The 25,766-nt window shown below is 35.8% G+C and overlaps 1 protein-coding gene across 1 annotated transcript in view; it reads right to left on the bottom strand.

The window, feature by feature from the left end:
* Positions 1 to 25,766, bottom strand: part of shank3a (SH3 and multiple ankyrin repeat domains 3a) — a 304,312-nt gene that overhangs the window by 40,872 nt on the left and 237,674 nt on the right. The window lies entirely within an intron of this gene.

Consider the following 25,766-nt stretch of genomic DNA (forward strand, 5'->3'; position numbering starts at 1 on the left):
CTTCTCTCTCACATAAATGGTTAGTTTGCGGAAGAGCCTTCAGAGACCTCGTTGTTGCATCTAAGTATGTGAGGCAGAGACCAACACCTATAAATACCTCAGCTCTGTGAAAAAGGGAAAAGCTTCAATAATTCAGTTACAATTAGACAACAGAGGAAACTACTTTTGAAAACACAGTGATGGCTTATTACAGTGCACATGTAAGGCTGTGGCCAAGCTACACAGGGATTGCCTCCAAAAACTAATTTCTGTGAAAAGAAAGCAGGGAAGAAATGGGAAACTATTTTCACCAACAGAAAATCCTCATTGGCTTTTAAAAATGGACAGAGGCTATCGTCCATATTTCTTTCTTTTTTCCCCAACTACCTACCTATCTAGGGTCAAATAAGTAGTTTAATCACGATTGTCTCTGCTGTGAGAAGTTTTCAAATTTTACAAAGGTTTCAAAGGTTGAATAATCTTATACCTTCTGTGTTTCACTTTGTAGAGGGTTTCCTTGAGTCAGACATGGTTGTAAAGCAGTTGTTGTTCGATGATTTTACAGAATATTCCTACTTGCTACATCTGGACATTTAAAGGCGATCACAGCTGAACAGATTACTCCAAATATACCAAGGAAAATATTTTGGAATTTATATTTTCTTTAGATGTAGATGACCAGAGTAGCTCACGTTTCTATCTGTATCTCCACCCCTCCACTTTAGTGCAGTTTTTCTTTGCAATAAGAGTAGGTTCTAAGCAATGAACAATATTTTAATAAATACACATTTCTAATATGGAAATCTGAGAGCACATCACATAATCAGACGATATAAACATTTCTGTTAATTTGCTATAGGCTGAGTTGTTTTTTATTAACCAAACAGTGCCAGAGGTAATGAGCAGATTTAATGGTAGCCCATCTCAGCATGAATAAACTCCCTTATTAAAAGAGTGATTTCTTCTCCCTGATTTTTTCATTTTGAATACAAGACTATGTTGCATTACAAACAGCTTTGAGGCTGTAATAAAATTAAACAATCACTTCCATTAACTTTGCTGATTGTGTAAAACTCAGCAAGTGTGGAAACATTTTCAGCTTTCTATTAGAAATGTACACGACTGTGTTTTTTTTTCGTTCTTACTTCAGGAAGTAGTGAAAGACGATGGCTTATCTATCAACTTATCCACGATTAGACGGCACCTTGGCATCCATGGATTAATGATCAAACTTGTAGCAAATATTTCGGCAATATATCAATCATTGCTTTTTAAAAAGTACGTTTTAATAAGCCAGTTCTGCATTATACCTCCCAAAGCAATGTTAAACAAGCAAAATTAAAACTGTGATATAACTAAAAGCGTGCACTGAAAAATATTACAAAAGGGCAAAATAAATATTTTAAATAGAAAGTCAGGGAGAATTAAAGCTTGTAAAGTAAAATATATTTAATCAACAATAAATACAGTTCAGTATCTAATTCATTTCTACACGTTAGCTTCTATCAGTTTTAATACAGAGCTTCTCGGATAAACAGCGATAAAATATAACCAATAAAAGAATAGTGACGAATGATGACATGAATAGTTGCTTTATTTTTTTTTTTTTACAGAAGTCCAGTTTTATCTAAGAAAATTTGGGAAGAGGAGACTAATAAATTGATTTAAATCTACAACTTAAGCTATTAAGAGTAAATAGCCAAATGCTATTGTTTAAATTTCTCTTAGCATATAATGAATGATAAAGAAAAACAACAGAAAGATAAGGTAAATTTAACTGCAAACAGTTATGCGAGACTAAGTTACAAGCTTAATGATTTAGCAAAACCCAAAACAAAACAAGCAGAACCATTTGTAATTTCTCCCTGTGGGTTTCAATTGATGTGATTTCAGTCTCAGGGAGTTGTAATGTAGTGATAAATTATTTTAATGTTTAATCTTGGCTTACTACACTTGAGCTGGTTGTTTTTCTTGCAGAGCCAAAATGATAGAAAACCTTGTTAATTTGTTGGAAATCCCATGCATATAAATAATTGATAGTTGCCTTCAAAATACGTGATAAATTCCTTAATTAGAAAATGTCCTTAATTAGTTTTCTTTTTTTTCTGGTACTTTAAGGAAGATATTATTTTAGGTAGCTATAAATCATTGGTTGGTGTGTTTGCAAGATCACAGGAAGTTATGGATGGATTGCTCTGAAATATTTACCACAGGTGTGTCTGAAGCCAACTTAAAAATGTGCTGCTTGCCAGAGGTCTGGAATTTTACGAGCTCTTTTCAGTTCTGTAGGCTGTGTTACAAAACTGGAAAGAGAACACTTTGCAACAGTAAAGTTTGGTATATATTTGTAATTAGGGCACTTCAAATGTTGATATGACAAAGTGGAAAAACTGTAAACTTCCTCAAGCTGTACATGTAAAGCAATAGTAGCGTGACACCATAACATGGTCCAGATTTAGACAGTTGCAGTAACTTTGGGTTCATGCATATGCTTGTCTATGTTTGTGCACATGCATGGGCATAAGTGCATGTAACTCACTGTCCTCCAGTCAAGTCTTTGTCAAATGTGTCACTTCTCCTCTGTCAGAGTGGTTTTAGCATTGATTCATTCTTCAAATAGCTTTGTCATCCATTATGATTTGATATGGATCTGTCATCCACCTAGAGAGGTGGCTCCACACACTTGACTGACTCCTGATGAAAGTTACAGCAAATGGCCTTCAACTGTGCTGAAAACACAAACAACACCCCCTCACACACTCCCACTTTAAACTATGTGACTTTATGACACAGTCTGCCGATGTATTAAGAGTGATACGGTTGAACTGTTCCTGTGTTGCCATCTATAACACTGACTCAGCTAAACTTTAACACCTAAGACATGTCCCACAACCTGTGTTTCATTATAGCTCTCTTGCTTTCCCTCTCCTGCTTCCACCTTTTAATAAGATGGATTAGTTGGCAATGCTAATCTATCTGCTGACTCCACACACAATCTAGACAATAAGTAGAGTGTGTGCCTGTATATGCACAGAGGTGTGTAAAAGCTTGTTCATTTGCATGCATATACTCTTCTCCTTTGTATCAGAATTTTACTGCTCACTCTGGATTTTACCTGTCAGCTTTGGAGAATAACTTGCTGATAAGTGACTTGAAGTCTCTTCTCAACACAGACAAATTTAGTCAACTACAAAACAGTTTCTTGAAAAAGGGTTCCAATGAATTATGCGCTTTTAACTCACCCAAATTATGATTGGGGGTCATACAAATTATCACAAAGAAAATTTTAACTATGGTGTATATCATCACGAACTGTAGCAAAAACAAGCATCAGCAAAACAAGTGAATGGTATTTAAAAAGGGGCTGCTCAGTGGCGCATTGGGTAGTGCTGCTGTCTTGCAGCAAGGATGTTCTGGGTTCAATTCCCGGCCCAGGGTCTTTCTGCATGGAGTTTGCATGTTCTCCCTGAGCATGCATGGGTTCTTTCCGGGTACTCTGGCTTCCTCCCACAGTCTAAAAACATGACTGTTAGGCCCCGTCCAAAGAAGTCAAACCCTGGCCTAAACGCACAAATTTTTCACCAAACCAGCCTCTCATCCATACAAAGCCGGCGTTTCGGGGGTCTGTAAACGATCTGTTTTTTATTAAGCCTTCAGAGTGGGAAGATTTTGAAACGCCGTTTTCGCGTTTCCATCTTTAAGCTCTAACCGCATTTTTTTTCTTACACGCATGCGTCATAGCGTCGCCTCTAAACACGCATGCGCAACACAGTATCACAACAACAATGGCGCCATACTGTGTTGAATGGTTGCTGCTCATGCTACTCACCCTGCTGTCGGGCTTACAACAGAATCTTCTTCTTCTGGAATATCTCCAGGAAGAACAGAGCAATATCGACGACATAGTTCAGCACCTGAATTTTACTGAACCACGAAAATGGACCCGCAGGGCAACCATGTATAAATATTAGTCCCAACATTTCGTCGCCTATTTTTGCTTTGGCACCACAGCGCCACTTACAGGCCTGGCATACATTTTGCAGCGTTTTCATGCATTCGTGTGGACGATCACATTTATTTTACGTCTCCGTCTTTACGACAAACGTTCTGGAAAAAATTAGCGTTTCGTGTTCGTTTTGACTTCGTGTGGACGGGGCCTTAATTGGCTTCTCTAAATTCTCCTTAGGTGTGACTGGTTGTTTGTCTCTGTGTTGCCCTGTGATGGACTGGCGATCTGTCCAGGGTGAACCCCATCTCTCGCCCATTGACAGCTGGAGATAGGTACCAGCACCCCTTGTGAACCCACTTTGTATATTAAGTGTGTTAGAAGATGGATTGATGATAAATAGAAAGGTCTGGGGTTTTTGGGCAGCAATCGAAATCAAACTCTGTACATTTTTTTTTCAGCTTCTCTGGCTGGGTTTAAATGTTGTGTGAACAAATAAAAAGCAAAACCTTTTTCATTCAATTTCAAGTTAGCAATAGGTATGAGCAGCAGAGAAGCAGGTGACTAAAGTACAGTCAACCAGTAAGAAATGTTACTTTCCTGCCAAAGTCCAATTTTCAGTTTGGGGTTTAGCACTCCTAGCTTCCCATTTTCTGAGTGGGTTAAAAGCCTAGCTTTTACCCTACGTACAGAAATGTGAGGGGTAACCAAAAAAGTCTGAAAACTAAAAGGTTAAAGACATGCTAAATGGATCAAACTGCAGGACAGTCCATAATTTCCATGAATATTACTACAAAAAAAATTTGATCACCTAGTTGCAAACAGATTGGGTATGGGCTCATTTAGCTCCTTACTTAATTTCAACACATGCAGAGTGACCAGTGTGATAATAACACTGAGAACAAACATTAAACAAATCTAAGTACTGTAACTTTTAAGAATATTATCATCTCTCACCAAATACATATTAAGCCCTGAATAAGTGCTTAATCAAATCCTTAAAAAATCCTCATCTATTTGTGAAGTGATCTCTTTGCATCTCACCTCAGAGACAAACGATGTATGCACATTGTTTTCCCTGTCATAGTGCAAGTAGCTGCTGCAGTTGTAAAGCCTTGAGGTTGGTTGAACTGCAAAGTTGTTGTTTTTTTTACCAAAAACTAATTTAATAACATTTCTTTAGCTTTGCTTTGACCCAGCAATCGGCACAGTTAAGTCTTCATATACCTTAATAATCTAATGTCTGTAGGTTCCAGGACTAATAATCACTGCTTAGGACTGCAGAAAAAAGCATTTGAAATCAAAGACGTAATGGTAAATTTAATTAAGATGTTCTCTTTATAAACAAGCCAATAACATACATCATATGCCAAGTTGATATCATATGCCCTTCTCAGAGTTCTGCTTCACTGGGAAAATGGGAAGAAGGGAGTCAACATAGGCATGATACCAGCAGACAAATGTGCCATGATGGATACTACACATATTATGTAAGGCTTACCCATTATGTTAACAATACAACTAAACTGTAATGAAAATAAGTTATATCCTTGTAGTAAAAAGAAAGGATGCCACACATGAAGTTTTAATTGTCACCAAATTTTTTTCAGCCTAATTGCTTTTAGTCATACCAGGTCCCTTCAAGTTTCATGTATTTTTATATGTTCTGTTGTAAAGATTAACACTATTTATAGTGAATTGTATTCATGTATGAAAAACATTTTGGGTGTTTTAAATTTTAAGTTCATCAGTTTACATTTTTTTTTTACTTTTGCAATCCATAGATGATGTGAGGGGTGGAAGTTTCTCTGCACCAGACTGTATTGGATATAGAGAAAATTGAACTTTTTTTCCCGGATGGTGAGGAAAAATGAGTTGGCAGTAGGAACGCTTTCTGTCCTGATGCACTATTGCACTGTAACTTTCACCACTTTCCCTGTCTATATATAAAAGAGGAACAGCTCAACATACACAGTTTGCAGAACCTCACTTTAGGGTTAAGTAAAACAAACAAGTCCTTGAAAAACCAGCAGCATAAGATGTTATCATCCCATTAAATGGTAGTTATTAGCGGTTATCAGTCTCATAGAATGGCTTTAGATTGTGCCTTCTTCCTACCGGTAGGTTCAGTAGGTTGTTGTCACTGTATGAATCCTAATCCAAACCCTATCGTAATAAATTTTTTATTGACAGTATTAATTAATTTTAGTAGTACTTCATCTATTGCAAAAAGAGTTGATCATGTCGCTCGTATCAAACAACCCCTCCCAAAAACAATGCATATCCTGTCAACTGAGTTGTTTGTAAACACAACATTAAATTAGTGTAACTGAAACATGAAATTTACTCAAAATAAAGCTTTATAATGCTGTTTTTTTAAAAAGAAGGTTGGTAGAAGGTAAATAAAGTAGATAAAAAATATATTGTAGCTAAACAGAAAGTGAAACTTAAGATTTTGGACGTGGCCGTAGCGAATATTACCAACGATAAGCTAATATTATCAGCCATAAGAAACCTTCGAGAAGGTAGAGGTGAAGTCTAAAGCCTTTCTATGGGACTGATAACCACTAACAATGGCCATATAATGGTTGATCACATCCGAAATGGGTTGAAAAACTGGGTAAAAAACAATTAGTATGTTGCTTTAAGGTGCTTTTAATTTTTGTGCTCCACGGAGTGAAATAGTATTATTATAGATCTGCTCTCACATACAACAAACACTCATACAAACACATAGATGTGTTGTTAAGTGACCTGAAGAGTTGGATAAATATAATTGGTAGTGAATGTAGTGGCATTACCAATAAAAATGAAGCATAATGAATGAAAACAGATATTGATATAGACTGATCATATCAACAAGGATATCCGGGATGGAAGATAATAGTATGCTCAGAGCGGAGTGGGATATTTCAACTTCATAGATGAATTCACATAATTATTTTCTTCCTAAATGCTGCTTCAGGCAGTTTATCAATTGTTGATTAACATTACTGAGGGAATTCAATCTGGTAAGAAGTGGTTGTCAGGAACCCTGCAGTGGTTAACAGCTGTAATCAATTAATAAAACAATAAATAAAAAAGTAGAAAATCTGGATAATCTTCCCACCAAGGCATTTATAAAATTTATTATAGGCAAAACATGGTCAACACCATCGGTTATTTATATATAGATGTTTCCCCTGTATAAAAATATATTGGATCTTTCATAAATTGCTGCCTAAAGCCACTTCTATTTTTCACCCATATTAAAAATATCTATAAAGACTATGACTTTTAAATGTATATGAAATCATATATGGAATGCTGGTTATGCATATTTAGTACCCTGCACCCAGCTACCCTGAAGTTTTGGATATTGGAGTAGTGCGCACTGACCTCCTGATGAAGAGGGATGGTGTGAATTCAGTGGGTCGGGCTCCTCAAAACTGAACCCTGTTCAGTAGATAGATTCAGAAGAAATGCTCTAGTGTGTTTGATCTGTTGATAAACCAGTTATTATCCTGGTTCAAAAAATCTTGGTGATCCCTGAAAACCCTTTCACCACTAATTTTCCCATTTTCAACCTCATCCCGCAGAGCAGCTTCCATCATCCTGCACCATTACGCACGAGTGCCACAACGATATTAAAATATTGACAGCAATCGATTAATTTGCCACAAATGGTCAAATGTATGTATTGTTCTGTGGAAAAAATCACCCCCTGATCAACAGCGACAGAAATGTGATGGTAAGAATTAAACAGTTAAATGTTTAAATGAATTAAAGGAAACAATTAAATATTTCAGGTTCTTTGATTAAGGAGTTGAGCTGCTCATAGACCTTTTTTATTTGTATGATAGTGTTTCATGTTTAGTTACGGTTCACTAGTTAAAGCACAAATTACACTGTAATACTAGATGCTATCTATGATTATTTTTTCATATAAAGTGATGTTAAAAATCTGGGAGAATTTCATCTGGCTTCAGTTCAACATCTCATCATTTTTGTTGTCCTCTTTCCCTTTCTTCCAAAATGTGTGTACGCATGGGTCAGAGTTGAGATGAGCCGTACATTTACACCAGAGGTGGGAGATGTGGAGTCAACAAGTCATCTCTATGTCATGTATTTGCTCTGCTCTGCCACGGATCCAGGTGACTCCGCTCTGCACAATTTAATTCACTGTGCAGATTGGACTCACCCTGTTCTGCCCAGCCACTCACTCAGTGGCTGGACTGAACAAATACATGACATAGAGATGACTTGTTGACTTCATAACTCGCACCTCTGATTTCCACACCAAGATTGTTTTTGGTACATCACAACCTTTGCATTGAAAATGGCTTACGCAAATTTCAGGCCACATTTTGTGCAACCCAACTTTCATGAATCAGACCCATCTTTTTAATTCAGTGTTATTATAAAGCCAAAAAGTTGACAGATTTTTTTTTTTTAAACGAATTATTTTGCAAATATTTATCACAAGGAAAGCTGATCTTCAAAGCTAGCGCACTTCACATTGCAGGTGAAAAATATGACACAGCGTTTCTTTATGAATAAGCAAATTATGATTATGACCAGGATGGAGGATATGCAAGTCCAAATACTTAACACCTGCAAAGTGACTTATGAAACCTGAAACTTGTCATGTGTAAACTTTCACACAACCATTGCTGTTGATGATATTGCCACAAAGAATTATATTGATTTAATGACAGACAATGTAGAGCAGAGCATGTAGGAAAAATATGTGGACTGATGAGAAAAAGGAGAACAAAAATTGTGAAAAAATATGTCTGTGAAGTCAAAGAATTCACAGGTGTTTTGAAAGCCCAGGTTGCTCTGATAATAAGTTTCAGCTCGCCTGCATTGTTAGGTTGGGCATATCACATCTTCTATTTCACAATACTCCATTCATTTTCCAGGGGGGGTTAAGGTCAGGCAAGTTTAATGGCCAGTTAAGAAAAAGGATACAATGGTCCTTAAACAAAGTACTGTTTACAAACTTTGTACTTTGTGCAGTTGCAAAGCACTAATGGCAAATTAAATCTGCATCTCCATAAAAAGAGTCAGCTGCAGGAAGCAAAAACTTTTGTAAAACTTCCTGGTACTCAGCTACATTGACTTTTGAACTCAGAAAACACATAGGGCCTGACATGGACTGACTACAGACATTTTACAGCAGACCTCATGTAACATGGATTCTTTGCCTCTTCTCTCTTTCTCCATAATCTGGGAACTTGATTTCCAAAGGAAATGCAACATTTACATTCAGAGAAAAAAGCTTTGGACTATTCAGCAGCAGTCTCTTGTTTGAATAGCTTGACACAAGAATACAACAATTGAAACCAATGTCTTGCATTTGTCCATGAATGGTGGTTCATGAAGCACTGACTGCAGCTGCCCTCCTCTCTTTGTGAATCCTCTCTTTTGTCCCAATCCTCTCCAAAGAGTGGTTATCGTAGCAAATATTTAAGTCTATTGATTAAATCCTCCAATATGCTTATTTTATGATAATTTGACCTTCAAATCATTTTATTTTATGTTCAGTTTATTGTATGGTTGGGTCTTATGTTATTATTTTAATGAGGAGTATCTAAAATCTCAAGATTGCATACAATGCTGCTTTTGCGCAAAAAAAAGTGAAAGGGCGCAAAAAAGGAGAGGAAAAGAAAATAATGCTGTTGTGAAAGCAGTATGCTATGATGTGAGGCAATAAAACTACCTGAAAACGTCAGGATGCAACATGATCCTTATTGCTTGTTTAATTTTTTTCTACCATATGCTGTCCTTCCTTTGCCCCTTATGTTAATATGCTTGGACACAGAGCTCTGTGAACAGCCAGCCTCTTAAGCAACGACCTTTTTGTGTCTTGCCCTCCTTATGCAAGGTATCAATGTTCTTCTTTTGGACAACTGTCGAGTCAGCAGTTTTCCCCATGACTGTGTAGCCCATAGAAGTGAACTGAGAGATAAGGTAAAGGCCTTTGCAGATGTTTTGAGTTATTAAATTGATTAGATTCTGGCATCATTCATCTTAACTATTGAACCTTTTTATAATTGAGATATTTTTTTAGATGATAAATTAGGGATTTCCATTAGTACTTGTTATAATCATCAAAATTAAAAGAAATTAAGAGTTCAAATATACCAGTTGTTTTGAAAGGACTTACAAAAAAAGTACATATGGATGTTTAATCTTTGATTGTGGCTCTGATGTTTACTAGGACTCTGCATTATTTTATGTTCTAACTGCACAGCCTGTGGACACTGGATTTGGATTGGAATCAACCAAAATGAGTAGCTTTTCTGCTTCAACATTAGTGGTCTCAATATTTTCCTTTACCAGCTTTTCTAACTCATATTATCTGGTTGTAAATCTATATATATATATATATATATATATATATATATATATATATATATATATATATATATATATATATATATATATATATATATATATATATATATATATATATATACATACATACAGTATATATACACTCCTGATCAAAATCTTAAGACCAGTTAAAAATTGCAAGAATTTGCATTTTGCACTATTGGATCTTAAGAAGGTTAAAAGTAGAGCTTCACAATGTTAAAGGAAAAAATCAGTGCAAGAGATAAGAACTTTTGAGCAGGGAATTTTCTGAAAACTGCATTTACACTCAAACATTATTTTCTCAGCTGATCAAAAGTTTAAGACCATAGTCTTTAAAAGCCAAAAGCTGTGCAAAAATCTGGATTCCATGTCATTTTCTGTCAAGTCTTTACACTGTCAAGACCAGACAAGCAAAAAAGCTCACTGACTTTGAACATGGTAGGATTGTTGAGCTGCATAAGCAAGGCCTCTCACAATGTGCGATCGCTGCCGAAGTTGGACGCAGTAAGACAGTCATTTTGCATTTTTTAAATGATCCTGAGGGTTATGGAACAATAAAATTCAAGTGGTAGACCCAAAAAAATTTCACCAGCTCTGAGCCGCAGGATCCGATTGGCTGTCTGTCAAGACACAGGACGATCCTCTACCCAAATTAAGGCCATTACTGGTGCTGACTGCAGCCCAGTAACCATCAGACGGCATCTGCGAGAGAAGGGCTTGAGAAACAAAAAACGTCTTCAAAGGCCACAAAATTTCCCATTTGGGCTTTGCAAGGGTGCACCAAACATGGGACATTGAAAGGTGGAAGAAAGTTGTCTTTTCTGATTAGAAAAAATGTAACCTTGATGGTCCTGATGGCTTCCGACGTTAATGGCATGACAAGGAGATCCCACCTAAGATGTTTTCTAAACGGCACAGTGGTGGGGGTGCCATGATTTGGGGTGCCTTTTCCTTCAATGTAACAATGGAGCTTCAGGTTGTGCAGGGGCATCAAACAGCAGCTGGCTATGTGGAAGTTTTTGTCTCTTACGCTGATTTCTTCATTTAACATTGTGAAGCTCTACTTAGAACCTTCTTTAGATCCAATAGTGCAAAGTGCAAATTCTTGCAATTTTTTGGCTGGTTTTAAGATTTTAATCAGGAGTATATATAAATATATATTTGAGAGAAATAAAAAATAAGGATGAAAGGGCTTTGGTCTTCTGCAAGCAGAGAAAAGAGTATAATAAAGGGAGATCTTCATGTGTCCTATCTAAATGGTCATGAACAATTTGAACGTAGGTATACAAGTGTAGAAGAAAATCAAAGGCAAATAAATGGGGGATAAAAAGGCTAAAATAAAAAAGATTTTGAAAAATTAGTAGGCACAGGCTTTTCATGCCTGTGGAAGTAGAACGATAGCCTATCTTGCATCATGTGAGTCACACTGTTTGCATCTTAAACTATTTCAATTGACTATCAATAAATGTATACTAAAATAAAAAAAATATCAATAAAGATAAACCATCGGGTGTTTTCAATTGTAAATGCTTTGTATCTTTATGGGTGAAAAAGGGAAAAGCTAGTTTTTTGCTACTTTTATACTCCACAGTGATGACCATCATCAAATAAAAAAAACAGTCCCATGCAGATTGATTTATGATGTCTAATACAGAAAGCGCTATTGTTTTCTTTTTTGCTCTCTATTTTTTGCCTCTCTTCTTAAGTATCCTCATGCATTTTTTAGTCCAGGAAAACTTTAAGAACATCATCTACTCATGTTTTCTTAGATGTGCTCATTTCATAGAAATGATGTTTCGAGAAAATTTGTTTCTCAAAATGGCAGCATCTAAAAAGTCCACAGAAGTAATGTAAAAATGTTCCTGCTTAACAATCTCTCTTAGAGAGAGTCCTTACTCTCCAATTAGGCTCAATACATTACCCTAACAAGGGTTTAAATTGAAGTCTGTTGTCAAACTTTCAGAAACTTTCCTAATAGATTTTCATGACACACTAATCTCTTGTTCTACATCCCAAAGGTCCTCCAGAACTTTGAGGTGATTGAAAATTTAAGATATGGTGCATTATCATTAAAGTCTTGGAGGACTTTAGGAACATAAATGAATAATAGATCAGATGATGGCTGCAACATAGTCATGATGGGATGGAAATGGAAAAAGCAGAATGGATCCATTTTTTCATTACACCAAAATCTCGACTGATTCACCATTTTGTTACCAAGCAATTGAACAGGCATGCCTAAGAAAACTGAGGTTGAGACCTGTTGTTACTCTTCATTTCTTAAGAAAATTAGGCTAAATTAATTAACTGCACTATTTGGCTATTATAATAACCACCCTCAAACATGTTATTTGCAGAAAGAACAACCCACAAAGAGCAGTAATTAAGCAAATTGTTGAGGTATGTTAGTTTATGAAGGGGATTGTTTTTAGATTATTGGAAAAAAAAATTGAAAAGTTTCAAAAATAATTGAAGGTTTTAGTCCTACAATAAATTAGAAAACACATAGTAATGTTAAAAATGGCCAGCCTTTAAGCAGACATTAAGCATACTTTTCATTAAGCCCAGATTTCTTAATTACATTTAATGGTTTGATGTGATATTATAATTTTAAATGTTAATGTTTTAATAATGTAAATAGAAAATGTTAATATTTACCAGAAAAAGAGGCTTGAAAACATGGGTCTATATATTGTGTTTCTCTGAGCAACTTCATAGTTTGGGCCAAAGTAAAAAGTATTTAATATAAGTTATTCTTAATTGTGTAGAGAAAACACTACAGTAAGAAGATGCTATGCCCCTTATTAATTTAGGTTTGAACCAAGTTAAATTGATTAATTAAGGTTTCAGCTAATGTCTTTCCAGCTCTCCATAAAAAATATACAGTATAATTTACAATATAATTTGTATGTTTTTTAATTCTAAATCTGTTTAGCATTCATAAAAGAATACACAATTCTTGAAACATGACATATACAAGGAAATACAGTCTTCAGCTGAATACAAAAATAGTGGAAATACCATATAAAGCAACAAATAAAATGTCACCTAAAATGAGACATGGAGTGTTAGAATGTTAGGGTTCAGTCTTTGTTTGTAATTTAATAGTTTTTTTTCACATGTTGCTGTTAATTCTATTTTGGTTTTTGTTTATTTTCAACAAAAGCGTTAGGCAGGGTTAACTAAAAAATTATTTATACTATTCTGCTATCTATTAAGCATATTTGCTTATAAATATTTATATGAAGTACTTAAGAATTGAGGGAAGGATGTGCTGTTAAAATATTTTTGAAAATTGTAAACAAAAGGAATGTACTGTATTCTATATATTAATCAGGAACATTAAACCATTATTTCCATCTTTGCTGAATAAATATGACTATATGCAAACAAATGGAGCAATAGTTTTAATCAATCCTTTTGAAAGATGAACCAAGGAAGGCCTGTTGTACACTGGGTAGTTAATTAGATCCTGAGCAGAGTCAGCTGTGAGATGCAGTATTTCTGTTGCATGTAAATGATCGTCTTACAGTGCAACTATCAGAATGAAGTTTTTATTTTCCTATTATCATTTTTTCTGTTAAAACTACGTAGGCCTGAAGCATGTGAGATAAACACACAGTTACTATCGGGACACCTGCACTGACCATGTTCAGAGTTTGTAATTAGTTTAAATATCATGAAATGTTCAAATTAACCCTGTTTTGAACCAAAACACACTGCTTAGAGAGTGGGAGAGACATGCGGCAAAGGACCACGGTTCGGATTCGAACCCGGGTCTGTTGCACTATGCCCTCCACAAATGGGTCGTGTGCACTAAACATTGCTCCATAAAAGCACGCCCCGTAAAAATTAATTTTTTTTTTTTTTACATTTTTTTTTTGTTTTGTTATGTTATGTTTTTTAAACTATTGCAATAAAATACATCCCTCCCTGCATTTGATTTATTCACAGCCTCAGTCAATGTGTATGTTACTTAATAACATTAAATTAATTAATATAGTTTAGTTTCAGGTAAAATATTGATAAATACTTAAAATTAACTAACAGAGTTTTATAGAGTTTTATTTATATTACATATATTATGTGTTTAACAGGAGTTACTGTATTTTTGATGTTTTTCTAAGGTATTTACAGTAAGGCAGGTTAACATGAATGCATTTTTTTATCCGGCCTTTGAAAACGACCCTGATGTTAACGTGTTGCATTTGAATGAGAGTAACGTAGCTGAATAATATATTTTTGCCTTCATACATAATGTTTCTAATATGTTATTAAACAGCATGACGTAGCTTAAGGCAAGGCTAACTTATTTATACAGCACATTTCATTCACAAGGCAACTCAATGTGCCTCACAGCAACACCAACAATACAAAAACAATAAAACAAATCAGTCAATACAAATATATAAAATACACATTATATATTAAAGTAGTTCAAATACAATCAAACACCATAGGCAGCACTACATAGGCATGTTTTCAACCTGGACTTAAACATAGTCAGGGTTGGGGCTTGTTTTACGTCCTCACTGAGGCTTTTCCAGACCTTGGCTGCATGAAGCATGAAGCAGCCTCACCATCTTTAGTGGTGACTCTAGGAGCAACCAGGAGTCCCTTCCCTGAGGATCTCAAGACCTGAGGTGGTTCGGTGGCGGTTTGAATGCCCAGTCCAGTCCAGTCAGCGGCCGAGCAGCACCCCCCCACCCCCACCCCCCAAAAAAGGGTCCTCCTTTTCAGAAAACCAAATCTGGTCACCATAGATAGTCTTTGGATCCCGGGGAAGACTGTGAAAATTTTCCCCTTACTCCGTGCAGCCTGGAACACTGCATTTACACCCGTGGTTCTGGCTCATTTTCAGAAGAGAAACTGCCTGCTTTGTAATTTTTGTAGAAATAAACCCAACTGTAGGCTAAACAGCTAAACTGGTGTCTTACAGCTACCTCTATTCATGTTCTTGGGCCAGTGAACCAGCGGGCTGGTCTGAATGTCAATTTCGGGCCCTGACAAAAGTACAGGCCAGAACCAAATAAGGCAACATCCCTGAATTGACGTCAACTTGGGGCTTCATTTGGATTCACCCTTTTTATGGTGGAAGTTTAGAATTGTGAGATTTGCAGAGAAAGGAGGTGTCGATGGGGTTTGAACTTCTCTGCATGTCCATTTCACCCACTGAACTATTGTTATTCATCTATGACAATATAAACTCGGTTTTGCATTCTATGACCCCTTTAAAGTCGGGTAATCTCTCCATTGAGTTAACTCACCCCATTAACACTTTAAAAATGCTAAAATAAACCCTTAGATGTGATCAGGACTTATACTGACTCTTCTGTTATTAGGGTGTCATGTCTTACAAACAATAACATAGTGTGGGTTAAATATAACGTTTTAGAAAATCTCCAAACAGGCCTAGACATCTTTATCCTGCAGTTATCAGCGCCTACAACAGGAAACCATAGGTCTAAGAGAGCCTATTACATGATGAGCAAACCACAGTCAGCTCGCTGATACCAATTCGAGGAGCAAGAGGGCATTTAACTGTGCATCCTTTATATGTGCCTTGGCTTCTGATCCCTGCTTTCAAATTAGACAAATTTGAGACACTTCACACTCCAAACAGATCTGTAGACATTCTCCCTTATAAGTGTCAGCATTTGGTATAGAGTTTCTACTAAAACTGTGTTTTCCCCCACGTGAAAATGACCAAGTGGCTGTTTGACAAGCAGAGGCCATGTAGAAGCTGTATGCTTGAGATATCACATTCCCCTTCAGTTAATGTTTTGCATCCAGTTAAAGGGATGACACCCAGATTATAGGATCCTACATCTTAAGCTGCATCCCGAAATGAAAATCTAGTAGGGAAAAATATTTTTTGTATGTATTTAGTCCAACCGAAAATCAATAGTATTTGAATGTTTTGTTTTAAAGGCAGTATTTGAAACACAGGGGCTAGCAACTAAAAATCTCTAAGAGGCGACATAGCAAGAGTCATGCTGGAAGAGTTAAACAATGTTGAGATAAAATGTTTTGATAAATGTATTGTAAATAAGGAAAACATGTCATGTTAAAGGCACACTGCATACTTTGTTACCTGAAAAGATGACAAATAGGAGTTATTTTAAATGATTCCTCCGGCCAATATACAGTGCTTTTTTTTATACAAGGCCTTTTAGCCTTGACATTCCTCAAGGCTAAAGCCTGTTGTCGGAAAATGTAGATGTCTCTTATTTCATATCTTAATTTATCCTATTTACTCACTATAAAAGTTTTCACTCAGTCTGTTATACCCCCAAGGCCACACAATTCTCTGCGTGAGGGTGTTTGTAGACCAGACATAGCTTCTTCCCAAACAAAGTCAGATTCTTTCTCAAGGTTTATTCATAACATGTTACTGTTAACCAAAATGTCTGTAATTTGTTTTTACTCTGACTACTTTCCATTGTTGAAAGGGGGAAGGAACACTCCCCAGGCAGAACAGGGCTGAATACTGTGCCATAAGGGCTGTATGATGAATTGTTCTATCTTTGCAAAGATATAATAAATAAAGTGCCGACTGAGTAAAATCCATCAATCTCCATTTATATAACTAGGGTGAATGGCTGAATACTTTTTTTCCCCCTCTACAAGCCTTTTAGCCTTGACATAAACTTTGTTAAAAAAGGTAACAAATTAAAACAGACATTAAAGTACTTTATTCTATTCGTTAACAATTAGCAGCAAAAAACATATAACAGTTCATGTAAAGTGCACTGGATTTTAACGCGGATATCTGATATCAAATCACTGATCTCAGCCGATCCAGTCAATATCAGAGCCAATATTCGATCCAGGTGTCGGATCAGTGCATCTCTAGTTGACTATAAAGCTGCCAAACACAACTGGTGTTTGTGCTTGTCCTAATAAAATGAAGAAATTCCAACTCTGTCATGACAGAAGGCAAATAAAAACAAACTGTTTTTTATTGTGATAATAATTACGGACAATTTACACCAAGGAGGTCAAAACAAACTTGACTGATACAACAAAGCATTTAGTGGAAGGAAAGTTATTTAATATGTCTATAGTCTATTTTTTTTTTAATCAAAGCTAATTGTGTAGGCCAGTTCACCTTTTAACTTTCTGAGTGATCACTGTAATTATTCTGCACAATTTTTTTCCATTACTCTTCATCTCCTTGTTACCCCTTGTTTCCGCTTTATGTCAGTCTTGTCTTGCTGCAACAACCCTGATGCTTAAGCATTCAAAGGGAGTGCAGACACACTCCAAAACTTCTTAATGGGCTGGCTAAAAATAGCTCAGGCTCGATCTGACTGGGCTGATTCAGGCAGCTGTGACTCATTCAACTGTGTTACTATGTAAAGAGAGTAAGTTAATGTAGCTATTGTGCACAGCAAATTATCAACACCTAAATGATTTTAAAAGTTGTTTCTTTCTTCATTGATAATTGCATATAGTGCAATGCTACAAGCCAAGGTCATGATCTTTAGGGACAATCAATGTTTCAGGATGCCAGAAAAGATAAATTAAAGTGCACTCTATGGAAATCCTGAAAGCTGCTCTCCATAAGGGCAGATCATTTGTCTTTGGATGCTATACAGCAATTTTTAACTGAAAGACAGGAAGATGGAACGGCTGGGGGCTGGGTGGTTCTGCTGGAGGGCTGTAAATTCCAACAGATTGGTGACAACAGATTAACGACGCTATTGTGGAAAATGAGTGCCGTCGCAATTAGTTTGTATCATTAGAAAAGGAAGAGCAGTTCAGAGTCACATCATTATCCCCTCCATTGCTGCAAGTAAACATCCACTATTAACCCAAAGTACGTAACAGGCCAGCAGCATGTGTGAACATGTGTGGGGGGGAGGCTGAGCAGAGCGCATGAAAATGATCATAATACTTTAGTCTGTTCTATTATATGCACTATTTGATATTATTCAAATATATATATATATATATATATATATATATATATATATATATATATATATATATATATATATATATATATATATATATATATATATATATATATATATATATATATATATATATATATATATATATATATATATATACATATATATACATATATATATAATACTTATGGCTAAAAGGCAAAGTTATTTAACCTTAACAGCATATATCCACAGCAATGCATTTTAATACCAGCCGTTCACCTCTACCTGATTCATTTGTAGCCCTGCTGTTTTTCTTTATCAGTCGTTCATGTTTTCTCTGTTGCTTTTCCTTTGCTTTTTCCTTTGACTCATCATCTTCCCCCTGTATGTCCCCTCAAGTACTAGCTAGAGATGAACTGCTACTCACAGGCAGCTCTGGCTGTGCTGAGAGAGGAGCAGTGGTGACAGATAACAACCAGGAGAACCAGTGATAGTTTAAACCGCCTCTTTCACGTGGCCACCTGCTTCCTTTTTCAGTCTTTCTCATTTTCTGTCCCTCTGACTGAGGCTGTCCTCCCCCTTATTTGTCCCCCTCCGGTGCTTCCATCATTGCTCTTTCAAACCTGGCGGAGAAGAGGTGGAGGCAGGAACAGATAAAGAGAGATACCACTCTCAGAGTCATGGCTCATGGTGATGTGCGGTGGTAAAGAGAAATTGAGCGATAGCAGGAAAGAGAGAACACACTCAATAGTATTAGGGTTACTTAATTGTAGACTGGGTTGTCTTTCGTGCTTCACTACGCTGAAACATATTGCCCTCAATGTCAGTAATGGCTCAATGGCTCCCTTCTGATAAACAACCCCAGTGTTTATGTGTGTCCCAGTGAATATTTTACTGGGGTATCCTGACTTGTAATGCTGCTGTAGCATTGCTGATGGATGCAGGGATTGGAATGAGGTTTGAAATGCTTCAGAAGATTCAGAAATTAGAAAGTGGGTAATGGAATAATGTAGTTTTTTTTTGGCAAGCTTAATTATCAACAGGAAAACTAAAAAAAATAACCTCAATAAGACATATCCACTAATGGCAACATTTATTTGGACCCCTAGTAGAGATCTATAAAGAGCCTTAAAATTAACTCCTTTTAAATATATTTGTTGATATGAAAAACAACATGTTAAGTGATATTTCTTTTTAACAATATTCCAATTGCCACACCTTTCTAAAGAAACGGGAGCCAAGAAAAAGGATTGATTTTTAGTCTACTGAACAACTTTTGTGTTTATTTGGCAGAGATGGAGAGCTACACTGCCATTCCATTTAAGTCACAGAAAACAAAAGCTTCAGACTTTCTTTAGGCTCCTATCGAAAACCCTCAGACTCAACTTGGACTTGAAGAACATTTATCTTGTGCAATTGGGCTTGACGGTACTTAATAGTTATTATCGTGTAACTATCAAGATAGTACATCGTTTAACAAGTAATATCAAAATAGTTAACTATAGTTTACATGTACAGTGTTATCTGGAAAAAATGAAAATACTAAAAGCTAATGAGATAAATCAAGGAAAAACCAGTACATGGTTTAGGTTCTTAACCAGTAGTAAGGCTGCAAAAAGTACTTTTTAACTGACTTAAAGACTCCAGGGACTGGGTTTAATTTTTCTGTTAGATTTAGAAATACTTTTTTAAAGCAGAAAATCACCCTGTTTGACAAAGATTTCATGATCCACTGTAGTCTAACAAGGTTACTGTGGCGTCTGGAAGAAATGGAGTATAGACCACCTTTACAATTTCAAAACAACAGTTGGCATAAGTGGGTTTTCCATATAAGTATAAATTCAAAATAGGCAGTTTCTGTCTGTTATAATAGAAGGAAGGCTTTTCTGGCATTGGCTCCATATAACAACTTGGATTACAAAAAAAATTATTTGATAAATGTTAAGGAGGATTGGTGATACTGACTCTGTTGCAGCAATTATCAAATGGCAAATTTTGGACATTTATTTTGCATCTATAATAATCTGCTTACTGGACAAAGGCACAAATGACTTGTTAGAAATATAAATCTACTTTAATTTGGATGTATTATTAATGTAAGTGTGCTACAAAAAAACAAAAGAAATCATATAAATTACAATAATACTAATGGGTATTATATTATTATTACTGCTAATGAAAGTAATAATTTGTGTAAATGTAAACAGTATAGTACATTAAAGGTAGGTAAAGTGTCCAGATTAATCTAAAATGACTTAATTGATGGCTGGCATTCTTGCACTTATGGTACCCCCCCAACAAAAAAAAAAATCATAAACTCTGGCCGTGGTAGGGCCTACAAAACATTTGTCAATCCACTTTGCCTAGCGTTGAAAGTGGATTGGCTACTCGTTTGTCAATCAAACATTTGTTGCCCCTAGGACGTTTTTACGTAGGCCCCAAGCTGTTTCTAATACGCTGTTTGGCTATCTGGCTGCCATGGCGCCGAAGCATCAAGTGGTACTGCTGATGCTTATTTTACCTTTTTTTTTTATCAGTCTTGTTGTTGTTTAAACATGAGCATCATTGGCATCAATCCTGACAAACCTAACTGGAAAATGTACTTGAAAAAAGGCCATGAAGGAGCAAAAGGTTTTGAAAACAATGTTTTGTTTGAGAAACTTATGCAGGACAGGTAAATTACGTTTGATTCTGTAGTAAGTAATGTATTTTTTAAAATTATGAAACATGCAGCATGCAGCGGTACTTTACTGCCTCTCTAGGTGAAATACAAAAATGCCAGCAGAGGCAATTCCAATGTACAGAACTGTTAAAAGGACGGGACACTGACACATGTGCACAATTCAAAATACAAACAATATATACATATATGTATATACAAACAGCTGTTGGACATATCTTCCACCACTGAATGGTCTTTATTGCCTTTAACTTCCACTTTTTTCCTGGGTTTGACATTACTTTTTCAACAATATTAATGTATTACACATTGGGATGCCAATTAATGTGACCAGAAGCACCAGCACACAAAACTCCACAATGTTTGGAAATATACACGGAGGCTGAGACAGTTTTTACACCCACCCCGCCACTCTCAAAGCCATATACCTGTGGGTTTTCTTTTCCATTACTTGTGACTGTGCTTTAATATTAGCACAATATCCCATCCTTCCTCCTCCTTCCTTCTCTCTTCTTTTTAGCTGAAGACAAACGCAACCATCTCTGTTTTTCTGTCTTTTAGAGTATACTCCCCCATCCGTCTCTCTCGGTATCTGGCCACTTTCTCTCCAACCGTTCCCTATCTTTTTCTCACAATGCATTTAAATGGGGTGTTTAGGGATTCCTGGCTGTTCTTCCCTCTTTACACCTGCTCTGAGGTAACCTCAATCCCTCAACAACGCTTTCAACCAGGAAAATGCCCCAGCTGCGCCGAAAATAGGCCCAAGGAGACATCTGCCAAAAACAACAGAAGGAACAGGGTGATATTTATGGGACCAAAAAAGAAAAAAAAAAGAAAAAACAACTTTCCCTGTCCCATTACTAAACCTAGGTTTATGCTGCATTGCTAAATTATCCAACGAGATGGCCAACTGGTTTCCTTGAAATGTCTTCATGAGACTCGGTGGAGATAAGCACTGCACATGTTGCTGCCCTTGAGAACCCCCACAACAATCTGTTAATTAAATAGCTGTCTACATCAAAACACAGTCACATTAATCTGATGTACTCCCACTTGTTCACTAGTTACATTGTTTACATTGATGTCTGTTGCAGTAGCATGGAGGATTTAATTATTAAAATTAATCATCTTAATTCAAAAAGTTGGTCAGCTTTTCTTAGATAGTAGAAGTATTTTTATACTTGGTTACTCAAATCACAACAAGTAAATTAATCTTAACAGTGTGTTTTTAACTTTAAATTTAGCAATAAGGAATAAATTACTGTTTCAGAAAAGAAAACAAAATAGTTGAAAGCGCAGATTTAGATATAATCAGAAGAAAATAATTTGCCAAAATGTAGTTCTCTTGTTAACAGCAAGTTATCAGCTACAGTGTTAAACAACCCAAAATGTTTTTCTTATTGCTCCTTCAAACAAATTTTTTTTATTTTTTATGTTTGCTGTTCCTGGTTTGATGAGCTCTAAGATTGTTAATAATTAGGACATGATTGTGTGTATTACCTCACTTTATATAATTACTTTTTTCTCCATCTCCAGGAGGAGTTCCTCGGCGACTGCAGAAGGGTTGGGTTTGTGCATCCCTCCTCCTTTTCTACAAACCCTTCCTGTGCTTAATGTGAGGACGAGTGCCAATGTGTGAGGTGAATAGGAGAGTAACCTCTGGTTTGGTCATTTGGCACTCTCTAATGCATCATACTGTAGTGCTCACACATGGGGAACTGGTTAAGTTTTGCTGTTCAATTATACGATGCTCTGTGTACAAGCTGCATAACTTGAAGACATGTAGCACAGAATATGAATGTCACCAATGAAGTTGTAAAAATATTTCCTTTAAGTTGTTAATATTGGCTTTCATTTCAATTTTTTATAGTTCAGATGTGATCAGAGGAATAATTTGAATAAGGTGTGCTTCCGTTGTCAAGATACTAAATACAAAATTCGATATCCAGGAAACTATTTTAGTGACTCGATACGATTGGGATATAAAATGCCAAATAAATGAAGGCATTACTTGACATGAAAAACTCCCTCATTTTCAATCTCAACGTGGAACATGATTTTCCAACAGAATCACAGATTAATTAACTCTGCAAATAAATGTAAATTAAATAACCTAAATACAACAAAATTTGACAATATTCTGTGGTTGTTTGTGGAACTATTCTTTTAATGTGAAAATACTTTAGAAATCTAGAATTAATATTAGCAAAACAACAATATGCAAACAACGCTTTAGTATTATTTAGGGTCGTTACCATGTCCGATTAGTGTTGTATCTGGATACAGTCTGTTTTATCTGCAGTAATAGGTTAAGAAATTAAATAGATCTTTCATGAAATCTTCCACCAATGCCTTCTGTTTTGTTCAAAGTGTACTAAAACTTATAGTTAGATAAAGCTTATAGTTAGAGTGGGTCAGGTTATCCAGAGCTATCTCTATAGTTATGCTGCTATAGGCTTAGATTGCTGGAGGATATAGGGACCCCTTTTCATTATTCTATATCTATTATCCCATTGTGCAGATTTTGTTAGTTCAATCTCTAACATTATGCTCTCTCTGCTTTTCTCATCATAGTAGCTTCATCTGTTCTGTTCCGGTCTGGCTGTGACACCATTCTGGAGAGAAATATCAGCTGTTCTGCTGTCATCAACACCTTTGTTTATAGATGTTGTAGCTTGGCCTGTTTTTCAGTGTAGTCCTGTTTCTCTGACTGTGACCAACTATATGTGCTCTCTTTTATCCTCTGACATGGGAACTGGCTTGGTGCTCATCTGCCTTGCTGAGGGTTTTCTAGACGGGGCCGCCTGTGGAGCTGGTTTAGAGTTGCCTTTTGTATCTTTGCTTCTTTCTGTATGTCTGCTTCTGTCTCCTTAAACCCCAGTCGGCAGATGGCCGCTCACACTGAGCCTGGTTCTGGTGGAGGTTTCTTCCTGTTAAAAGGGAGTTTTCCTCTCTACTATCACTACAAGCATGCTTGGTGTGAGGGATTGCCTTCGAGTCAATGAGTTGATGCAATCAGCTGGTTTTTCCTAGATGGAAAACTTTGAGTTAATTTGGCTGTATTGTCTCTGTAAACTACTTTGAGATGACATGTGTTGTGAACTGGCACTATATAAATAAACTGAATTGAATTGAAAACCTGTACCACTATATTATACTACACTACTGTACTCCTTTCAACATATAATTACGCAAAAAAACTAACTACTGCCTTCAAAATACTTTGTGTTGTTTATTTTAATTTTATACATAGCTCAGACGATTTTCACGAACATTACAAAACACATATTCGTGTGGAATGTTTCCTGTTTTCATTAGTCTTTCACAGACACTGACTAATTCAATATTTATAGCGTGAAAGTAACTTTTCATCCCCTTAAAAAATATATAAAAACTTCAAAATGTCTTTTTTACTCAAGTTTTTATATCTCATTAGATGAGGATATTGATTAAAACAACCCTGTTCATCTAAATTAATTTTACTAGTAATCTTTAAAGCTCCCAGGCTTCGATATAAATTGAAATTAGCAAAAATCTAATCTGTATATATAGAAAAGGAAAAAAATATTAAACTTATCAAAAAGACAAGAAACTTGTATGGCTAGCATTAAGGTACTGTAGTTAAAATTTCTGAAAATGAATTCATTATTTTAACACATGATGAGGGGATATTAATGCTCACACTCATGGAAAAAAAGAATGGAGAAACTGGGCTAATACACTATAAATGTTGGTACTTAGGACTGAAAACATATGTTATGATTGTAAAATCTTCTAATGGAGAAAATTAGAATAAAAAAAAAATCTAGAGTTAAAACATGATAACCCTAAAAGAAATACCGTTCAAATGTTCAGCATCACATAAAAAAATGTCTTTATGCAGATTATCATTCATTGAAGAAAACCTACACAGATTTTCTTTGCTTGTGAGTGTAGGGATGCAGGAAGGAAGACAGGAGAGAACACAGGAAGCACTAGGAGAGCGAAAACTCTAAATTATCTCTCTTTTAAAAAAAAGGCATGAGTATGATCAGTGTCCCATATCTTTATACTGTTAATTGCATAAGCAAAAATGCTAAAACTAAGTGTAAATAAGTTTTTTGAATATATTTCATGTCACTTTGTAAAAACCAGCAAATAATAAGTAAGGCACTTAACATTACATTTTGCTTATATATAATAAAAATGACACTTAAAAAGGTATGATTTATTTTAGGATAGGCTGATATAAATTCCCTATGCTTTCTCAATCTGTACTTTTGAAACAATTTGTTAGTGTGGTTTTTTAAGGGGATAGTTGGTGAGGGGCAGGCTCACTCAGAATGGACACCAAACAGCAACATGTGGTTCATTATAAATAAATTTAAAAAATTTACATTTGAAAAAATGGGGATTATTAAACTGATAAACCAAACACCAATTGTGAAACGAATCCTGATTTGTACATATTCTGAGAATTATAAAGCAAAGAAGATTAAAAGGTAAACATGCAAAAAATTGTGTTTCAGCTGAGAAGAAAAGGCAAACACACACACACACCTACTTGTTCTGCTATATGTAATGAGGACCATGTGTTGATTCCCATTAAGTTCCATTGGTTTTCAGTCATTGTCAACCCTTTCTATGACCTAACCCTAAACCTTACCATTACCAATGCATACCCCACCCTAACCCTCACCCAATTGTCAACTTAGCCCTAAACCTAACCATTATCAAAAAAACTTGTGAGGACGAACAAAATGTCCTCACTTTACATCACTCATTGTAATGGTGAAATTGGAAAAAAGGTCCTCACTCTGATGGTTGGACATCTGTTGTATGTACACACACACACACATTAATGCAAAACAAATTCTACAATGTGAATTTATGGGTCCTTTGTGTAAATAAGCCAGCA

This window comes from Cyprinodon tularosa, unplaced genomic scaffold (genome assembly GCF_016077235.1).
Source record: "Cyprinodon tularosa strain WSP-4 unplaced genomic scaffold, ASM1607723v1 ctg44, whole genome shotgun sequence".
NCBI lineage: Eukaryota > Metazoa > Chordata > Actinopteri > Cyprinodontiformes > Cyprinodontidae > Cyprinodon > Cyprinodon tularosa.